At 42.2% G+C, this 22,089-nt stretch overlaps 1 protein-coding gene across 1 annotated transcript in view; it reads left to right on the top strand.

Annotated features, from left to right (window-relative positions):
- Positions 1-549: 549 nt before the first annotated feature.
- The window catches only part of cyp8b1.1.S (cytochrome P450 family 8 subfamily B member 1, gene 1 S homeolog), a 32,877-nt gene continuing 11,337 nt past the window's right edge, over positions 550-22,089 (top strand). Inside the window, exon 1 of the mRNA XM_018268567.2 lies at positions 550-667. The gene's annotated coding sequence lies outside the window, so the exon portion shown is untranslated. The remainder of the gene's footprint in view (positions 668-22,089) is intronic.

The raw sequence follows: 22,089 nt of genomic DNA, 5'->3' as shown, positions 1-22,089 counted from the left end.
GCTACTCTCTTAACTCTTCCCCACAGACTATATTTACTCACAAATGTAACTTGTAGCTCGTGTAATTGTGTCCCTCAGGAATGTGACCCGCGGTGTCTACTTCCTGTAATGGCTTGTGGGGGATTTAAAGGAGAAGTAAACCCATAGGAGTGCAGTTGGTTGTTATATTGTGTTCCCCCAGTCCTTGGAGCTGTAAAATACTACAGACTCCTCAGCTCCATCTTTCCCTCACACTGGACTGTGCCCATACTTATTATTATGCTTATTGGGGGTTGCAATGCCAATACACATGTGCTGTGCCCATTAAAACAGTCCTAAAGTATCCAGGTTTGGTTAAACCGTCCGTTAGACAATCAATTAGCCCCCACACAGGGCGTGTAATGTACAATTGGCCCTTTATAAGGTACAGCCAAGAGCCACTGTCTTGTTCGACCTTGAGAGGTAGGGCTGCCATCTTGGGGGTGGAGTCTGGGTGGGACATGGGCTGGGTTTGACATAATGGAGGCGTGGCTGTGTAGACTAGGGGCATAACTATACATACATGGGGCAAGGTATGTTTTCTATGTGGCCCAGTTGTAATTGTGGGGAGCCCTACGTGAAGAAGTGGTTTGGGGCCCAATGAGTCCTGTGAAGAGGAACCCCGTCTGCTGATAAGATGCATCCGCAGGTAAATATCAGCTTGAATGGTGGCTGGTGTGGTTAGAATGTCCAGGCAATGTCCGGATGGATGTCTGGCTGAGGTGTGGGTGCAGGCTCTAGAATACTCCATTGGCCTCAAAGACCTATTTATTGATCTGTAGTGGGATTCCTCTTTGGCCAGTGCTACTGTTTGGGCATCATATGTTTCAAGTTCCGTCAGTTCCAAACAAGGGGGTTCTGTGCATTTGCAGCCGCCCCCAAATCAGTAGATGCTACAAATTCATTGCTGCTTGTCCTGAGGCTGATTTGCTCCAGTGTTGGTTAAATATGGCCCGACTTTGTAATCTTCTCATTCACTCTTTATTTTCAAACTCTGACTTCTTGTGCTGTGTAATTGACTGCTAACAACACAAGAGACATATAAAGCACATCGGTAAATACTTCTGCCTTCCTGCTTCTCATTACCATTTATGGTATTTACTCTTATGTTTCTCTCTCCTCTTTCACTGCATTGACTTACTCTTCTGTGTAAAGGGCTAAATCAAGTTTCCTTTTTACCAGTGGTACCCGAAAAAGAGTAGGGACCCTGTACTGTACTGAGCACATGCCAGTATTTACACATTTCTAGTCACTTGGAGTGAGATTTGGGGTGAGTGCTGGGTCCCCCTGGAACTATAGCAGGGTGACTGTTACCCCAATGTTTCTATATATCTGTAACCTTGTTATGAGCTAAGGGGGCCCAGTCTGAAGGTCAGTTAGGGGGAGATTTGGGGTAAGTGTTTATTTGTGCCCTGAGTACCCCTGGAACTATAGCAGGGTGACACCCCAATGTTTCTATATATCTGTAACCTTGTTATGAGCTAAGGGGGCCCAGTCTGAAGGTCAGTTAGGGGGAGATTTGGGGTACCGTATATACTCGAGTATAAGCCGACCCGAGTATAAGCCGAGGTACCTAATTTTACCTACGAAAACTGGGAAAACTTATTGACTCTAGTATAAGCCTAGACACAACTACAGCCCTGTCTCCCAGCAGCGCACATTCTGCCAAAGTGACCCCCCCAGCGATCAACCGGACTTCTTTGCAAAGCTGATGGTGACAGAGAATCGCCAAACGGATTACTGTGTGCATTGTCCCACTGTCCCACTACCATGTGCAGAGGGTGCTGTTTGATATTGCCATCACTGTTAATCTTTCATACAACCAACAGATGGCACTGTGTGATATTGCAGTCCCTATTATTTTTTCATACAACCAACAGATGGCGCTGTGTGATATTGCAGTCCCTGTTATTCTTTCATACAACCAACAGATGGCACTGTGTGATATTGCAGTCCCTGTTATTCCTTCATACAACCAACAGATGGCACTGTGTGATATTGCAGTCCCTGTTATTCTTTCATACAACCAACAGATGGCGCTGTGTGATATTGCAGTCCCTGTTATTCTTTCATACAACCAACAGATGGCACTGTGTGATATTGCAGTCCCTATTATTTTTTCATACAACCAACAGATGGCGCTGTGTGATATTGCAGTCCCTGTTATTCTTTCATACAACCAACAGATGGCACTGTGTGATATTGCAGTCCCTGTTATTCTTTCATACAACCAACAGATGGCGCTGTGTGATATTGCAGTCCCTGTTATTCTTTCATACAACCAACAGATGGCGCTGTGTGATATTGCAGTCACTGTTAATCTTTCATATAACCAACAGAGGGCATTGTGGGATATTGCAGTCTCTCCCCAAGTGAACTGTTGGTATAGGAATGATTAAAAGTGACTGCAAACTCAGCTACTCGGTTCGGGTACCGCTGACCCGAGTATAAGCCGAGGTAGACTTTTTCAGCACATTTTGGATGCTGAAAAACTCGGCTTATACTCGGGTATATACGGTAAGTGTTTATTTGTACCCTGGGTTCCCCTGGAACTATAGCGGGTGACTGTTACCCCAATGTTTCTATTATCTGTAACCTTATTATAAGCTAAGAGGGCCCAGTCTGAAGGTCAGTTAGGGGGAGATTTGGGGTGAGTACTTATTTGTGCCTTGGGTACCCCTGGAACTATAGCAGGGTGACTGTTACCCCAATGTTTCTATATATCTGTAACCTTGTTATGAGCTAAGGGAGCCCAGTCTGAAGGTCAGTTAGGGGGAGATTTGGGGTGAGTGCTTATTTGTGCCCTGGATACCCCTGGAACTATAGCAGGGTGACACCCCAATGTTTCTATATATCTGTAACCTTGTTATGAGCTAAGGGGGCCCAGTCTGAAGGTCAGTTAGGGGCAGATTTGGGGTGAGTGCTTATTTGTGCCCTGGATACCCCTGGAACTATAGCAGGGTGACACCCCAATGTTTCTATATATCTGTAACCTTGTTATGAGCTAAGGGGACCCAGTCTGAAGGTCAGTTAGGGGGAGATTTGGGGTGAGTGCTTATTTGTACCCTGGGTTCCCCTGGAACTATAGCGGGTGACTGTTACCCCAATGTTTCTATTATCTGTAACCTTATTATAAGCTAAGAGGGCCCAGTCTGAAGGTCAGTTAGGGGGAGATTTGGGGTGAGTACTTATTTGTGCCCTGGGTACCCCTGGAACTATAGCAGGGTGACACCCCAATGTTTCTATATATCTGTAACCTTGTTATGAGCTAAGGGGGCCCAGTCTGAAGGCCAGTTAGGGGGAGATTTGGGGTGAGTGCTTATTTGTACCCTGGGTACCCCTGGAACTATAGCAGGGTGACACCCCAATGTTTCTATATATCTGTAACCTTGTTATGAGCTAAGGGGGCCCAGTCTGAAGGTCAGTTAGGGGGAGATTTAGGGTGAGTGCTTATTTGTACCCTGGGTACCCCTGGAACTATAGCAGGGTGACTGTTACCCCAATGTTTCTATATATCTGTAACCTTGTTATGAGCTAAGGGGGCCCAGTCTGAAGGTCAGTTAGGGGGAGATTTGGGGTGAGTGGTTATTTGTACCCTGGGTACCCCTGGAACTATAGCAGGGTGACTGTTACCCCAATGTTTCTATATATCTGTAACCTTGTTATGAGCTAAGGGGGCCCAGTCTGAAGGTCAGTTAGGGGGAGATTTAGGGTGAGTGCTTATTTGTACCCTGGGTACCCCTGGAACTATAGCAGGGTGACTGTTACCCCAATGTTTCTATATATCTGTAACCTTGTTATGAGCTAAGGGGGCCCAGTCTGAAGGTCAGTTAAGGAGGTTTCAGCAGTTGGGGCAGTGGTTAGAGTACACAGATTTAGGTGAAATGTAGGGAACTGGTTTCATATAAAGAGAAAGGACTGGCAACTGATTTAATGCTGAAGGCTTCTGTGCTCAATACAGTATAGTTACCACTTGTAAAACCAGGCACATTCCATTGTGTCCCTCTGTACATAATACTGTTATTGGAGTTGGAGGAGGCTAAAACCAGTCGGTACATGCACAATGCCCTGGGTAACACACAAAGTGAAGTCTGCTCCATAAAAGTTGTTTAGGCCGCTGGGCATCAGGAATTCTAGTGAATACATTGTGCAACACTATATTTCTGTATCCAGTGTTTGGTTTTACTGCTGATTTATGAGGATTGTTGGTGCCAACCGATACCATTCAGTCTTATGATCACTATAAAAGCCCTGCTTGTTGCACCGGGTGTGTAGAACGGGTAACAACCCTTTCCCAAATGGCCTACTACAACCTTAAGCATATAAATCTGTGTCTGAGATGCAGCATCCGATAAATGGCCAATAGATGAAGGATTTTACATAAACAAAATAAACAGATTTTTATTGTCATTTGTTGTATCTGCTGTCAGAAAGGAGAGTATCTTACGTGCCTATCTTTGTGCTTCCCATAGAACAATCCGGCCTGGGTCATTGAAAGAAAGGGATTATTCTTAGCTGCAGAAAGACAAATACAAGAGGTGCTCTGCACTCAACCCATTATCAATATACAGGTATAGGATCCCTTATTCGGAAACCCGATATCCAGAAAGCTCCGAATTACGGAATTGCTGTCTCGCATAGACTCCATTTTATCCAAATAATCCAAATTTTCAAAAATAATTTCCTTTTTCTCTGTAATAATAAAACAGTCGCTTGTACTTGATCCCAACTAAGATATAATTAATCCTTATTGGAAGCAACACCAGCCTATTGGGTTTATTTCATGTTTAAATGAATTTCTAGTAAACTTAAGGCACGAAGACCCAAATTACAGAAAGATCCGTTATCCGGAAAACCCCAGGTCCCGAGCATTCTGGATAACAGGTCCCATACCTGTACTGTATTTAGGACATTGAGACATTTTGTGCCTTAAGCTACTAAAAATGCTTTGCCCTTTAAACAAAACAGGGATTGTTTGTCCATATATTGCAATATATTTAAGCGGCCAACTACGTCAAAGTCAACCCCGGTGTGGCCAGTTCTACGCTCAACTTTCATCTCATTCCTTAACAATTCTATTGCTTCATTATACAGTATATGTTACACAGGGAATATGTTTTACCTGCAACTTACTTGCTGCGTTCAAGGTTAAAACTCCCAAACATGGTTGCCCTTTTATTGGCCACCATTGGGAAGCCAAGTTGGGTTGAGTGCAGAGGACTCTTGTATTTGTCTATATGAATTTTGTGGTCACAGCCTCGTTGCACCGCACTTAATGGTTTTAAAAATTAGTGGTGAGCACAACTTTCCCTTGTTTGTTAGCTGCAGAAAGACCCACAAATGTTATTACTTTGTGTCAATGTGTATGCGGAGCAAGAACAAAGTCAGTGTGCCTCCATTGCTAACACCAATACAAGCTGGAGACTCTGCTCATTGGCAGCAAACCCAACATGGCAGCCCCAGCAAGTTAAAGATGAAGTTGGGAAAGGAAAGCGTTGTACCAGTGCAGAGCAACAGTACCGTATTTATTTGAATTACTTTGACAATGGTTTTTGGTGTTACTATTCCTTAAAGAAAGGTTAAGAATGCAAGTTAAAACAAGACTGATGGTGACAATAAATACAAGGTTCATACAGGAATTGTTTCATTTTGGAGACAGGGTGGATTTTTCCTCCAATGAGGCAAATTGGAGTCAATGTCAGACCCTTATAAGGGTTGAAATACAATTTAAAAGTGAATTGTTGTTATTGTATTGCTGGGAGTATGTGAGTGGGATTCATAATATTGAATAACCTCTAGAAATCATCCAGGCTAATTTGTATCCAGTTACACTTTTCTCTATAGTCACTCGCCTCTAGAACCCGGGCGCTTCATAATCCTAATTAACTAATTGTAATCCCTGTTAAACCTGATCATTTTGTGCAGAGCAGTTAATCTATAAGCCTTTGTTATACAGTTTTACTGGTCTGGGCTGAGATATGATTACAGATAATTAGTAGGATAAAGGGAAGCAGGGAAAAGTCTGATTAATTGCAGAATAAAATATAGAAACTCACTGATCAGCCCAGATACTTTCCAAACACTGAGAGATGATGATATATGTGCTTGCTTTACATATATATATTTATATGATATATATATCTCTTGTTATCCTTGAGAAAGAGCACAGTTGGTGTTCGAAACGTCGGATTTTTTTCAACAAGTATTCCTGTTGAGTGCGGTACTGTGTGACTTTATTTACCTTATTTACCAGCACCCGGGCAAGTTACTAAACAAGTTTAGGGTGTGCTCCTCCATGTTTTCTATATATATATATATATATATATATATATATATATATATATATATATATATATATATATATATATATATATATATATATATATATATATAATGATGTGCCACACTTCTTGTCATTGTCCTGACGACGGCTCCAGGTGAGCCAAAACGCGTTGATATACCATGCACCAATAAATAACGTTTTGATTCACGCTGGATGGTATTTGCTGTGAGTGCTTTCATGGACTATGAATATATATATATATATATATATATATATATATATATATATATATATATATATATATATATATATATATATATATATATATATATATATATATATATATATATATAGAAAAAGTACTGGATCAAGCACTCCCACGCTCTAGTTCATCAATTCACCCAGGTGCTATCCATTTGTCTGGTATGTAGAAATATTCATCAATTCCGGATGCACACAAGGATTTTTGGAAATAAAAAACGTAACTTTTATTTAATATATCATTAAAAGAAAACAGGCCAACGTTTCGGTCCCCATCTTGGACCTTTATCAAGACATTGTTTTCAGGTTAAAATCACAATAAATAGGTAAAAGCAAATTGGTGAACCAATCAGTACACAACTGCGTCAAATGACACCACTGGACCTTGTCCATTCAAATTCTTAGAAAATACTATTAGATTTAATGGGTGTGTCATTGTTACAATGTGGCAAAAAAAGTTGTTAATAGTGATTCGCAAATAGTTACAAAAAACAAGTTACTTCTTTATCGAAGTAACTTGTTTTTTGTAACTATTTGCGAATCACTATTAACAACTTTTTTTGCCACATTGTAACAATGACACACCCATTAAATCTAATAGTATTTTCTAAGAATTTGAATGGACAAGGTCCAGTGGTGTCATTTGACGCAGTTGTGTACTGATTGGTTCACCAATTTGCTTTTACCTATTTATTGTGATTTTAACCTGAAAACAATGTCTTGATAAAGGTCCAAGATGGGGACCGAAACGTTGGCCTGTTTTCTTTTAATGATATATTAAATAAAAGTTACGTTTTTTATTTCCAAAAATCCTTGTGTGCATCCGGAATTGATGAATATTTATATATATATATATATATATATATATATATATATATATTTATATATATTAACAAATCAATACATGATCTACATTGCGCAGAACACAAATCACAATCATCGCAATCAAACAAGACAAAACTTGGAAATAACAACAAAATATGAAATCAAAGAATTAATCTGTTACCTTCAATATTGTCATTAAAAATTAACTTTCCCTTTCTCAATTCATCTACTTTTAGGGTTTCAGAGATTAAGCTGCTGATGTTTCCTATTCATCTGATCTTTCCCCCTGAACCCCACTTATTCCCGGTGATCCCTCATTCTCCTCTAGGAAGACACTTTGCCCCTCACTTAAAACCTCCAGCTTCCCCTTCCTTTTCTCTCCAGAATCCTCTTCCAACCTCAACCTGAGACCTGTTTTTTTACAGGGGCATCTAGAGCACCCCCAAATGGCCATCACCCTTTCATTCCTCCTCAGAAGCCCCTCTCTCTCCAGCACCGGGCGGGGGGAGCAATGGACTTGTATTGTGATCATATTCCTGTATAATAATTCATGGAACTACACCCAGGACTGAGCAGCTGGGACTGTGGAAACTAATTCCTGGGTCTGAGACCCCGTTGCACTTTGTTGCATGGTTGCTGTAGCACATACAGACTCAGGAGCACCATGAAGCACAAGACTTTTTTTGTTGTTTATACCTAAACACTGAGCACAGACACACACGTAGCACACGATATGTGTTTAAAACCATCTATTTTTAAGCATCCCCAACCGTAGCATTTGGCCGCATTCTTCTGCAGCACGGTCCATTTGTTCATAGATCAGAGCCGCCTTCTCTTTATTGTCCCTACACAAAGCGTAGAAGCTTCAGGCAGATGTTACAGGCTCTATGTGCTGTTTATTTTATGCATCGTCCTACTGACTCAGCACATTTCACTAAATTGTGCTCTTCTACTGGGGTCCGTGTGTCGGAACACTGTGTTCTCTCAGCTCCGGGGAATGTTCCACTCTTCCTTGTGTGCTAGACTTCTCCACCCATCATCTGGCTTAGTACTTACCTGCATATTGCACCCTACTTTGTATGTTTAATAAAGAGGCACATGCCCAGTGCTGTCCTTATTTTTATAAAGGCTGCACATTAGACTTAGCAAATACAAGTATCACAAAGGGGACTTGTATGGGACCCCACATGTAGCCCCCCTAGGATTATATCAAGAGGTGGTTATGTGACTGCAATGCCAAATATCATGTTGTAGTCTACTGGTTAATAAAGGGGTTGTTCACCTTCCAAACTGTTTTTTTCAGTTCCATTGTTTTCAGATTGTTTACCATAAACAAAGCCTTTTATCAATTGCTTCCATCTTTTATTTTTTACCGTTTTCCCAAAATTAAATTAAATTATATTCGTGTCTCTAGTGTCTCAGTCTGGCATAGGGTTGCCACCTGGCCGGTATTGTACCGGCCTGGCCGGTAAAAATGATGGCTCATCCCAATGTTATTGATAGGGAAAAAAGATAAATATATAAGAAGGCCGGTATTTTTTTCCAGAAAAGGTGGCAACCCTAGTCGGGCAGCTCCTGCAGCGGGTCAGGTACCCGCAAAGAAAACAGGCACCCTGTGGAATGAGGGGAGAATTTTCAGGTGCGGGTATAGCTGCGCTGTGGGTTGGGTTTGCGGGTCTCATCTAAATACCTTATCTTATGTACTTTTGTTTATATTTTACACCTTTTAAAGTTTTACAAAACTTGTTTCTGTCCCCGTCCACTTGTGATGACGTCACTTCTGGTTTGCAGCACCATCACTTCCTGTTTGATGGTGGTTGGCGGGTTGCGGGTCAGGTTGTGGATAAGGCAGTTGCAGGTCTGGGACTGGTAGCGGATCAAAGTGGGAAAATATGCGGGTTGCACTTCGGTTCGCCGGGTTGCAGGGTCGGTTCCGGGTCTTAGAAATTGGGGGGCACATGGGACATAACTGTTGCTTTTGAATCTGAGCTGAATGCTGAGGATCAATTACAAACTCACTGAACAGTTATGTCCCATGTGGGCCCCCTTATAGTCACTGACTAACTCAGAGTTAGAGATCTGAAAAGCAGGAAGTAGTGTTCTGGCTATTATGTTACACCTCCAGTCACTTTATACATTACATTTTTGGCTAACTAACTATATTAGATACATTTTTTTTATTTTGCACAGCCTATGTATTTACCCAGTTTTTATTTTTACACTGAATTGTTCCTTTAAGCTGCAAGTCACAGTTTCCCCAAGAGACTTGGTTATCTTATATTGTTACAATCGTTTCTTTGCTTATCTTAAATTGTTACAAAAACATCTGAGTGCACCTGCTGTATGTTCTGGGCTCTCTGCCAAAAGCAAATTAAGTTTTAGAAACTTTTGTATTTTCAAAATATGATCAATAACAAATTATGAATTATTTCCTGTTCAGTATCCCCCTGTTAGCATTTGTCTCATTCCCTCTTTGTGCAACAATTGGGTGTCAGATATTCATTGACAGTTAGATCCAATGATCTTATAGGGGGGGGGGCTCCTTTTGCCTAGAAGATGTATTGGATCTCACTCTATTAAACTCACCAGACATCATGTCTCTCTACATGCAGGATTTGTGCCAAAGTCAGTTAGGGTTAGATTTTGTTTGTATAGGTATGGGATCCATTTTCCAGAAACCTATTATCCAGAAAGATCTGAATTATTTCCTTGTAATAAAATAGTAGCTTGTACTTGATCCCAACTAAGATATAACTAATCCTTATTGGAACCAAAACCAGCCTATTGGGTTTATTTCATGTTTATATGATTTTCTAGTAGACTTAAGGGATGAAGATCCCAATTATGGAAAGATCCGTTATCCAGAAAGCCCCAGGTCCCGAGCATTATGGATAAAAGGTCACATACCTGTACTGGAATCCGTTATATAAGTTAACGCTAATACATCTGCTAGGACAGGGAGCCCTCCCTAAAAGATATATTGGATCTAACTGTCAGTGAAAATCTGACAGCCAAATCCTGAAAACAGAATGAAGAGAGCCGTGTGCTTAGAGAGGGAGAGTGAAAATAAACTTGTCAGAAACAGCGCAGAATTTTTAATTGATTATATTTAAAACGTTTTTCAGTGTGATGGAGTTTATATTAAGGGGAAAATTTACATAGGGTCAAATATCGAGGGTTAATTAACCCTCGATATGATTAAATCGAATGATTAAATCCTTCGAATCGAACGATTCGAAGGATTTTAATCCATCGATCGAAGTATTTTCCTTTGATCAGAAAATTGTTAGGAAGCCTATGGGGACCTTCCCCATAGGCAACATTGACCTCGGTAGGTTTTAGGTGGTGAACTAGGGGGTCAAAGTATTTTTTAAAGAGACAGTACTTCGACTATCGAATGGTTGAATAGTCGAACGATTTTTAGTTCGATTCGTAGTCGAAGTTCGAAGTAGCCCATTCGATGGTCGAAGTAGCCAAATTCGACCATTCGAAATTCGTCGTTTCCTTCTATATGTTTATTTTCATTAAATAACCATTTTATAAAGTGTTTTTCTGGGCTTGTAATATACTATCCAGCTGTCGGCTCTACCCGGTGGGAGCAGCGATGGTACAGGCCGGATCTAGCGGCAAGAAATGAGTGATGCCTAGTGGTGAGAACAAGATAGTGTGAGGCTCGGGCAGTGAATGTTGTTCCCTGAAAACCAGGGAACCCTAATGTGCCAAGCCTGCATCTCCCAATGTATGTTGGGTAATGTAGTTTTTGTTTAACAATTGACCAACTGTCAAGTTTAGTGTAAGACTACAATACCCAGCATGCAATGGTACTGACTTCTGTATATGTCAGGAGTTACCGGATTTTGGGCTCTGTACTCCAGTCTCCCATCACTCTTTCATTCTCACATTTTCTGGTGACTTTCCTCCATTTCAGTCAATCTGCTGGCCACCAAAATGTCTAGAGGTTGAGCTGTCCCCCCCCCGGTGACGGGCAAATCTGTCCCATTTTGCTTCCTGGAAAAATTAGCGAAACAGTGAAAATTTTAAAAATATATACATTCATTTCATTTATAGACTTTTCTTTCACTGCACATATTGTGCTATTTTTGGGCTACTTTTGAAGTGCCTCTTGGCCAGTTTTGGGCTGGTTTTGTAGCGGACTTTGGCTGGTTTTGAAAAATAGACCTGGAAAGCCTGTTCCCTATAGAGTTCATGTGTCTGGGCAAATCTCTACATCTCAGTGTCTAATGAAAGATAAAATAAAGAAGACATGGGACGTGTGTCTGTTAGTCGGGCATAACCCTAATCAGGAGAACTGTAACTGTCACATTCCAGGAGATTCCTTCCCCATCCCCATGACCCACAAGGGCTCCTCAGCTGCTGCTGTTTCATTATTTCCTTGGCAAGAAGTTCAGACAAGGGCATGAACTCCCCTGACCCTTATTTGGGTTTTTTACTTACTATATATATACAGCTCTCAGATTCTGGTATGTTTTTACTTCTCATGAAGCAACTTACCTGTATGTATCTATTTAACATTTTAATGGTGCTAAATTAAAGGGGTTGTTCACCTTTGAGTTCACTTTTAGTTTGATGTAGAGTGTGACACTCTGAGACAATTTGCAATTGGTTGTCATTTTTTATTATTTGTGGTCTTTGAGTTATTTAGCTGTTTATTCAGCAGCTCTCTGGTTTGCATTTTCAGCAATCTTGTTGCCTCGATCCAAATTCCCCTACCAACCATGCACTGATTTGAATAAGAGACTGGAATATGAATAGGAGAGGCCTGAATAGAAAGATGAGTAATAAATTGTTAGTACGGTACTTTACAAATACAAGGAATAGTGTCTGTCACATTGAACATTGTCTGTTACATACTATCTACTTGCCTTACTACCTTGTCTATATAGAGCCTTTGTTTTTAGGTGGGGTCAGCAGGAGAGGGTCAGAAGAAAAGGGCAAATAATTAAAAGCTATACAAAATAAATAATGAAGACTAATTGAAAAGTTCTATAACATACTTAAAGGTGAGCTACCCCTTTAAAACAAAACAAAATATAATCAAGGAGGCCCTAGTTCCCCTTTAAGCTATTTGTGTGTGAGCCTGTAGGGTTGGTGGGTACCTGTAGGGTCGATGGGTTTGTGGCTTTAGGGTTGATGGGTGGGTGCCTGTAGGGTCGGTGGGTGGGTGGCTGTAAGGTCAGCATGTGAGTGCCTGTAGGGTCGGTGGGTGTTTGCCTGTAAGGTCAGCTGGTGGGTGCCTGTAGGGTCGGTGAGTGCCTGTAGGGTTGGTGGGTGCCTGTAGGGTTGGTGGGTGCCTGTAGGCTTGGTGGGTGTTTGCCTGTAAGGTCAGCAGGTGGGTGCCTGTAGGGTCGGTGAGTGCCTGTAAGGTCGTTGAGTGAGTGCCTGTAGGGTCAGTGGGTGGGTGGGTCAGTTGCCTGTAGGGTCAGTGGGTGGGTGCCTTTGGAGAGGGGTTTTGATAGAGGCACATTGAGAGGGGTCACTAACTGTGCAGGGGCAGAGCTGAAGTTGTTGTCAGGAGAGGAAACCGAGGACACAATAGCTACAGGGCTGGATGGCTGGGATGTGTGTGTGTGTGTGTGTATATATATATATATATACTGTATATATGGTGCTTATAGGATATGAGTAGGAATAAAACAGGCAGATGATAATTAGGAGGATTTGTAAGACATGGGGGGTGGGGTCAAACCTTTTACTTTCTTCATCGCAATCCTCTTGTTCTCTTCTCCAGTTTCCTTATAGACAATGTTACACTGATGAACAGCAGGTGGCGCTGTTGTTCCGAATCCATTCTTTTAGCAGTGTAAAAACAAATGATACAAAGTTGGGATCTGTAATCCGGAAATCCGTTATCCAGAAAGTTTTGAATTACAGAAAAACTCAATTTTATCCAAATATAGGTATGGGACTTGTTATCCAGAATGCTCAGGACCTGGGGTTTTTCCGTAGTTTGGATCTTCATACCTTAAACCTACTACATAATCATGTCATCATTGATTAAACCCAATAGGCTGGTTTTGCCTCCAATAAGGATTAATTATATCTTAGTTGGGATCAAGTACAAGCGACTGTTTTATTATTACACAGAAAAAGGAAATCATTTTTATTTTTTTTTAATTATAAAAGAGTCTATGGGAGATGGAGTTTCCGTAATTCTAATATTTCTTGATAAAGGGTTTCTGCATAACAGATCCTATATATACCCACACTCCAATGTTAAGTGAAAAAAATTAGTTTTTATTCAAACTTGTGCATCCAATGTTATGGCCCATGCTTGGGCCTTTATTATCATTGATAAAGGCCCAAGCATGGGCCGAAACGTTGGATGCACAAGTTTGAATAAAAATTCACTTAACATTGGAGTGCAGGTCCCTGTCTAATTGCAATATCTCCTTTGCCTGCTCATGTCTGTCTGGCAATAAAAAACCTGATTCCAAAGCAAACAAAGCTTGCACGTCATTGGCTACTGTACTCTGAGTGTCGCTCTGCGCACAGAGTATCTGGCCTTGATGCTGAACTGTACTTTGTCCAGGTAATTACACACTTACATGCAAATCCCAGAGACAAGAGTGCAAGCTCTTTGGGGCAGGTGTAGTTATTAAATGGGACTAATTTGACAACCCTGCACTATGTAGACCAGAAAGGGTTTAAATCCTATGTGGTTGGGAGTGCAAATATAGCCCTCCAGCTCAGGCATAGGGGGGTTAAAAGCAAACCCCATTGAGTTGAGTATGCCCTAGAGTAGGAATAGACCACAGCAGAAATTGAAACCCATGGGCAATGATTAGTTTAAAGGAACAGTTCAGTGTAAAAATAAAAACTGGGTAAATAGATAGACTGTGCAAAATAAATAATGTTTCTAATATAGTTAGTTAGACAACAATGTAATGTATAAAGGCTGGAGTGACTGGATGTGTAACATAATAGCCAGAACACTACTTCCTGCTTTTCAGCTCTCTAACTCTGAGTTAGTCAGTGACAATAAGGGGAGCCACACGGGACATAACTGTTCAGTGAGTTTGTAATTGATCCTCAGCATTCAGCTCAGATTCAAAAGTAACAGATATGACCCATGTGCCCCCCCCTTATGTCACTGATTGGTTACTGCCTGGTAACCAATCAGTGGAAAGCAAGAGAGCTGCTCCCCATAGACGCGACGATTCTTCTTGCCGAACGACCGATTTTAGCGAAGTCCGACCAATCCTTCGAAATTGTTGTGCGGTTAGTGGGATTCAAACGATCGTACATCTTCCGATTTTTCGGCCGACATCTCTCAGGAAATTGATCGGTCAGGTCAAAAAATCTTTGTCGGTCCCAGTACAATGTATCTATGCTTGCAGGGCCAAACAGGCAGCTCCCCTTTGTTTTCCTGGCAAATTAGTCTTTTTAGTTGATGGTTAATTCGAACTATCGTTCCGAGAAAATCGTGGTCTCACGATGAGGATCGGATCTTTTAAAAATCTCAACATCTATGGCCAGCTTTACTCTCCTCTGAAGAGTGACAGCATGGGATCCTCAAAGCAACTCTCAAAAGATCTGAAAACAAAGATTGTTCAGTATCAGGGTTTAGGGGAAGGCTACACAAAGCATCTCAGAGGTTTAAACTGTCAGTTTCAACTGTAAGGAATGGAATGAGGAAATGGAAGGCCACAGGTACAGTTGCTGTAAAACCCAGGTCTGACAGGCCAAGAAAAATACAGGAGCGACATATGCGGAGGATTGTGAGAATGTTACAGACAACCCAAAGATCATCTCCAAAGACCTGCAAGAACATCTTGCTGCAGATGCAGGTGTATCTGTACATCATTCTACAATTCAGCACAATTTGCACAAAGAACATGTGTATGGCAGGGGGATGAGAAGCCCTTTCTGCACTCACACAAACACAGTCGCTTGTATGGAAAAGCTCATTTAGACAAGACACAGTCATTTTGGAACAAAGTGCTTTGGACTGATGAGACAAAAATTTAGTTATTTGCTCATAACAAAAAGCACTTTGCATGGCGGAAGAAGAACACGGCATTCCAAGAAAAACACCTGCTACAGACTGTCACATTTGGTGGAGGTCCCATCATGCTGTGGGGCTGTGTGGCTAGTTCAGGGGCTGTGTGGCTAGTTCAGGGGCTGTGTGGCTAGTTCAGGGGCTGTGTGGCTAGTTCAGGGACTACTGGGGCTCTTGTTAAAGTCCAGGGTCGGATGAATTCAACCCAATATCAACAAGTTCTTCAGGATAATGTTCAAGCATCAGTCACAAAGTTGAAGTTCCGCTGCAGGGGTCGGATATTCCAACAAGACAATGACCCTAAACTCACTTGGAAATCTACAAAGACATTTATGCAGAGGGACAAGTACAATATTCTGGAGTCTCCCGACTTGAATATGATGGAAAATCTATGGGATGATTTGAAGCAGACTGTCCATGCTCGGCAGCCATCAAATTTAACTGAACTGGAGAGATTTTATATGGACCAATGGTCACAAATAGCCACATCCAGAATCCAGACACTCATCAAAGGCTATAGGAGGCGTCTAGAGGCTGTTACATTTGTAACTAAGTATTGATGTAATATCTCTGTTGGGGTGCCCAAATTTATGCACCTGTCTAATTTTGTTATGATGTATATTGTATATTTTCTGTTAATCCAATAAACTTTATGTCACTGCTGAAATACTACTGTTTCCATAAGGCAAGTTATATATTAAAAGGAAGTTGCTACTTTGAAAGCTCAGCCAATGATGAACAAAACTACAAAGAATTCAGAGGGGTTCCCAAACTTTTTCATATGACTGCAAGTCTATCCCATAATTCCATTGACCTCTTCTGGAAGGTATCCCACATGGAGCAGTTCCATCTGAGTCGTTGCCACTTTGTGTCCCGTGGAACACCAGGCAGGAGGGCGGAGCTGCAATGTAATGGGGGTGGGTTCATGATTGGCAGGGGTGGCGCCATTACATATGGGGCAGAGCTACGGATCACCACGTCAATAATCCTGACTGATTTTCCTGATTTGGAAAACCAGGCAGGCAGTTGTGACCCAGAAAAAATTGTAAAAACTCAATGGTGCTACAATCACATTTATATGTAAATCTGATGTTTTTCTTATTAGCATTACAATGATTTACAGATGTCTGCAGTTCTGATTCAGTGCCTTCCCTATTGATAATAATTGATATTGGTAGTAAAAATAACAGCAAATTATTGAGATGTGGCACTTTCCAAACCATCTCATAAATTGTACAAATGCCTGGAGATACCTGAACACTTCCATAAGTAATCTCGGGCTCATTTGCCCCATGTTCAATTCATTATTATTAATAATAATAATTATTATTATTAAGACCGTATTAGTTGCCCTTTACACATACCTCCCAACATTTTAAAAGTAAAAAGAGGGACAAAAGCCCATTTTGTGGCTACACCCGCTAATTACCATGTTCATTTTACAAAATTTGGCAGGTTATGAAAGTTTGAACATATTTCTGTGTTTTTTTTCCAGTTATTACAGTTTTGCTAATGAAGGTGAATTGCCTTTTAAGCTGTGAGTCTAACATTTCCCAAGAGACCGGTTATATTATATTGTTACAATTACTTATTTGCTTAGCTCAAAATTGTTACAAAAGTATCTTTTATTCAGCTGTGGCTGTTCTGGGCTCTCTGCCAAAACCAATTAAGTTAGAAACTTTGTTTCTTTTTCTGGCTGTTCAGTGCAGAGAAAAACGTGACTTTCCAGTACAAATGACAGACTGCGGGTTGAGTTGTCAAAAGAGGGACTGTCCCTCTAAAAACGGGACAGTTGTATGTTTTACGTACCTCTTCTGTGCAAGTCAGACGTTTGATGGCAGAAGGATTTGTGCGAGAGGAGGCCAAAGGCTGTGCTGGGATTTAGATAAACTGTTTCATCTGTGTCTCCTTGAACTGTTATCTGACGTGAGCAGTAAAACGCTGCTATGTGAGATAATAGTGCTGAACTCTATTTTCCAGGTATCTCCAATAGCTGCTCAAGGCCACACTGCTGCACTGGGGATTAGGCCAGGTCATCCTTATTATATTATATTATCCTTATTACAATGTGAGTGTATTGTGACACTAACATGCCCATTGTGTTTGCCCTGGTGAATAGTGAGCACGTGCATAGACACAAGGAAACCATAGAATTACCCCAGTCTGGACCGGACTATTATTCCAGGGGTTACATAATACAAAAAAACACACAAGCAGCTCATATTCACAGGGTTGGACACTAAAGCTCATGATTAGATACAGACACAGTAAAGAAAGGCAGCTTTGGTGAGCGAGCATGCTGCTGCCTACACTGTTTATTCCATTATACAGGGGTGAAACTGGGAGTGGACATAATTGGCATCTGTCTAGGGCAGTGATCCCCAACCAGTAGCTCGTGAGTAACATGTTGCTCTCCAACCCCTTGGATGTTGCTCTCAGGGTCCTCAAAGCAGGTGCTTATTTTTGAATTCCAAGCTAGAAATCAAGTTTTAATTGCATAAAAACTGAGTGAAGTGCCAAACAGAGCCTCCTTTAGACTGCCAGTCCTCATAGGGGCTACCAAATAGCCATTCACAGCCCTTATTTGGCACCCAAGGGACTTTTTCATGCTTGGGTTGCTCCCCAACTCTTATTACATTTGAATGTGGCTCACTGGTAAAAAAGGTTGGGGACCTCTGGTCTAGGGCAAAACGGAGTGAGGGGGCAATCGGAGACAGGGCTGGAACTAAGGGCGCAACCGTGGGGGGCACTAGCCATATAGCTTTTCTGTCAGCCTACCCCTAATTTGCACCCTGAGTGAGGAAGACACAGGAATACAAAACGCGTAAGGCCTATGAAGATGTGTCATTTTTAACTTCTAATAAATAAAAAAAGTTTTTTCTTTATTTTTTTGGCCCTGTGGATTCCTTTGAGTAGCCGTGGTGTCTGTATATACTGGCTTGAGAAGCTGAGAGTCTGGGCTGGTGCACCTGGACCACTGGATGTACTTGGTGAGCAATTGACATTCTGGAACACCTTTTCTGTTTCAGTCTAGTCAGTCTGCCTCTGTCCTGTCCACTCAGCACTCTGTACTCTCAACTGTCATCTTACCTACAGGGAATGGACTTGACATGCAGTTGCCTTGGGTACGCTAGGAACATGCCTGGCAGTGGCGGAACTACCGGGGGAGCAGGGGGTGCTAGCGGGCCAGGGCTTGCACCCCCTCAGGGCCCCCCGGCAGCCCGAACGCCACTGGAATTCGGGCCGAAAATCACGTACGGAGGGGGGCGGGGGCCCGGCTGTGCGTCAGCACCAGGGCCCGCCCCCCCCTCTAGTTATGTTACTGATGCCTGCACTGCTTGAAGGGGGAATGAAATTGGGACATTCATGGAAGACAGGGGCCCCACTTTCTGTTAAACACCACTACTTTATTTAGCCACAAGTGTCCAGGGCAATTTCGGGGGATTTTGTTTTATAAATATATATACAGTATATAGCCTTCATGTGCCCTATATAAATATGCCCCATTACTTCTCAGGCATATGCTTTTATTTATAGAGATCACATTTAAGGCCAGTGTTGTGCACAGAGCAAACCTAAAGGAGCATCAACTTAAAACAGAACACCAACCAAAAATAACGTTTTCCTAATAAAAAAATATGTATAATTTCACAAAACAGTGTCAGACTTGCCTATGGGAATATCAGAAAAACTCCCTGTGGGCCCAGGTGTCAGAAGGCCCAAATGCTCCTAACCATTTGGCTATTTTCATGCCTTAAGCTGGCCATAGACGCAAAGATCTGATCGTACGAATCGAGGTTTCGTACGATTTTCGGAACGTGTGTGGAGAGTCCGACATTTTTCGTCCGTCGAAGATCGGTCGTTTGGTCGATGGGACAGGTTAGAAAATTTCTGTCGGCTGCCGATAATATCTCTGCGTGTATTGCCGATCGTACGATTTTCAGTGGGAGACTGTCACCAGCTTTGGTTGGACATAGATATCGTACGATTGCTGTCAGGGGCAGAACATTGCTGATCTGTTCTTTAACTAATCTGACTGGTAAGACTTTGATCTGAATGGTTAGTGGCGGGTCGGGAGATGGGAAAGTCCGATCGTACGATGATTCTTACGATCGGATCTTTGCATCTATGGCCAGCTTTAGAAGCTGAAGAGTATGGTGTGTACAGAAGAAATATAGTATGTTAGAATAAAAAGTGAATAAGGAGAGGAGGAAAATAGTTTGGAGCGTGGGCCTATGATATAAGGTCCCCGACCTTTTTTTTACCCAAAAACGAGTTGGGGAGAAACACAAGCATGAAAAAAGTTCCTGGGTGGTGCCAAATAAGGGCTGTGATTGGCTATTGGTAGCCCCTATATGGACTGGCAGCCTATAGGAAGCTCTGTGTGGCAGTGCATCTGTTTTTTATGGAATCAAGACCTGCCCCCAAGCCTGGAATTCAAAAACAAGAGGAGGAAAATAGTTTGGAGAGAGTCTATGGTTGGGGTCCCCAACCTTTTTTTACTCATGAGCCCCTTTCAAAAGTAAAAAGCATTGGGGAGCAACACAAGCAAGAAAGAAAGTGCCTGGTGGTGCCAAATAAAGACTATGATTGGCTATTGGTAGCTCCTATGTGGACTGACAGCCTACAGGAGACTGTTTGGAACCAAAACTTGCCTCCAAGTCTGGAATTCAAAAATAAGCTCCTGCTTTGAGGTCACTGGGAGCGACATCCAAGGGGTTGGAGAGCAACATGTTGCTCCTGAGCTACCGGTTGGGGATCACTACTATAAGGTTTCCTCGTGGGTCCCTGGCATCACTGTCCAACACTGACCAAATATACACTCATTCTCATTGGTTTTGTGGCATCACTAGACCCTATTAAGAGATATAACTAAGACTCTAGTAGTGGGATGTCACTAATACTCTGGCTAACAGATCCTGCTTATTATTTACGCCTGGATTTCACACTCACTAGATCACTTGATGTCATTTGCATGTTTTTTATATTTTCAGCAGCAACGTTCTTATTTCCCAGTATTCTGGTGGACTTCAGCTCAGCACCAATTTTGCACCTGATGTTTCAAATCTTGTGCTAAAGCTGCGACCCTTTCCTGGGAATGCTGGAGCCTGTGAGATGAATAACACTGGGTGCCTGTAGGAACAGCACAACACTGGGTTTTCTAAACTCACAACCTGGAGAGGACAGATGTAAAGTGCAGAGCCCCCTTGCACCAGAGTGGGCTAAATCTTGCACTTTGCACCATAGTCTACAAAGCAGTGCAAATAGCATACAGTATCAGTGCCTGCACAAGTACATAGGCTTTAGCACTCTCATTATTGGTGATTCCCACGGGCAAAATTTTCCATGAACAATTTTTAATCCCAGAAGAAGCAGCATTGGAATTTATGGGGCTGTAATATTATTATTATATGATGTATCCCAGGGCAGGGGCTACACTAATTAATCTATGAGTGATGCAGCCAAGAGCCTTGAAACAAAGTCATGTCCAGCTCAGAGTTCAGTGTTTCTCTAATCTTTCCCCAGAGCCAAGGACTCGGCCTTGAGAAATCAATGTGGCAATGGCTAATGATTAAACCTGAAGGGCTGTTCTTGCTCATCCTCCCAAACTGCACAGATACAAATCTCACTGATGACCTGCACTAGTGTTGCATGTTATAAGGCCAATGACTCTGGTGAACTTTGGTCTCTCAACACTGGCAAAGGGGGGCAGGCTGTTAGTGTATTTTGGTTTCTGTGGATAGGGATGGCACTAAAAACTCTCTGTACAGGCTATGAGCAAACTTAGGGGCTGTTCCTGCTGAATTGTGCTTAGTACAGGGAATACCTATGTGCCATAGTTTTATGGGATTTCTCTGTACAGACTATGAGCAAACTTAGGGGCTGTTCCTGCTGAATTGTGCTTAGTACAGGGAATACCTATGCTGCCATAGTTTTATGGGATCTCTCTGTACAGACTATGAGCAAACTTAGGGGCTGTTCCTGCTGAATTGTGCTTAGTACAGAGGAATACCTATGCTGCCATAGTTTTATGGGATCTCTCTGTACAGACTATGAGCAAACTTAGGGGACTGTTCCTGCTGAATTGTGCTTAGTACAGGGGAATAGTGTAATACTGACTTTGCCACTTTCCCAGGCTCTCCCCACCAAAGTTGGCACAATTTTAGGGGTGACAAGTTGCTAGGGTTGCCACCTTTTAAAAAAAAAAAAAAAATACCGGGCAGTGGTGGGGGCGGATAATAAAGGGGTGGGCCTTGACACAAAAGGGGGCGGAGCCAGTGGTCAGTGCCATAAAAGGGGCGGCGCCACAGGGTAGCGCCGCAAAAGGGCCATGGCCAGATCGCAGAAGCCGAAGGAAATGTAAGTTTTTACTGGAGGGCAAGGGCTTTTGTAAAGTGTATTACAAATTACCAGCAGCTACATTGCTGGTAAATTTTTGTAATACCGGCCCCAGCCCTGGCAGGTGTTTTGCCGGCTAGGCCGGTAAAATACCAGCTGGGTGGCAACCCTACATGTTGCCCAGCCATATCTACTCCCTACTGAGGACTGTGCAGAAGATTTTGACAGTAGGTGAAAGTCCCAGTGTCGGCAGATAAAGTATATACACACATGGGCACTTGAGAGGGGACCAGAGTGATAAGACATGGTCAGGTCAAGGGGAGTTGAAAATAGAAATCAGGCC

The sequence above is a fragment of the Xenopus laevis genome, chromosome 6S (genome assembly GCF_017654675.1).
Source record: "Xenopus laevis strain J_2021 chromosome 6S, Xenopus_laevis_v10.1, whole genome shotgun sequence".
Taxonomy (NCBI): domain Eukaryota; kingdom Metazoa; phylum Chordata; class Amphibia; order Anura; family Pipidae; genus Xenopus; species Xenopus laevis.
The sequence above is the reverse complement of the archived record's forward strand: the minus strand, read 5'-3'. Positions and strand labels throughout refer to the sequence as shown.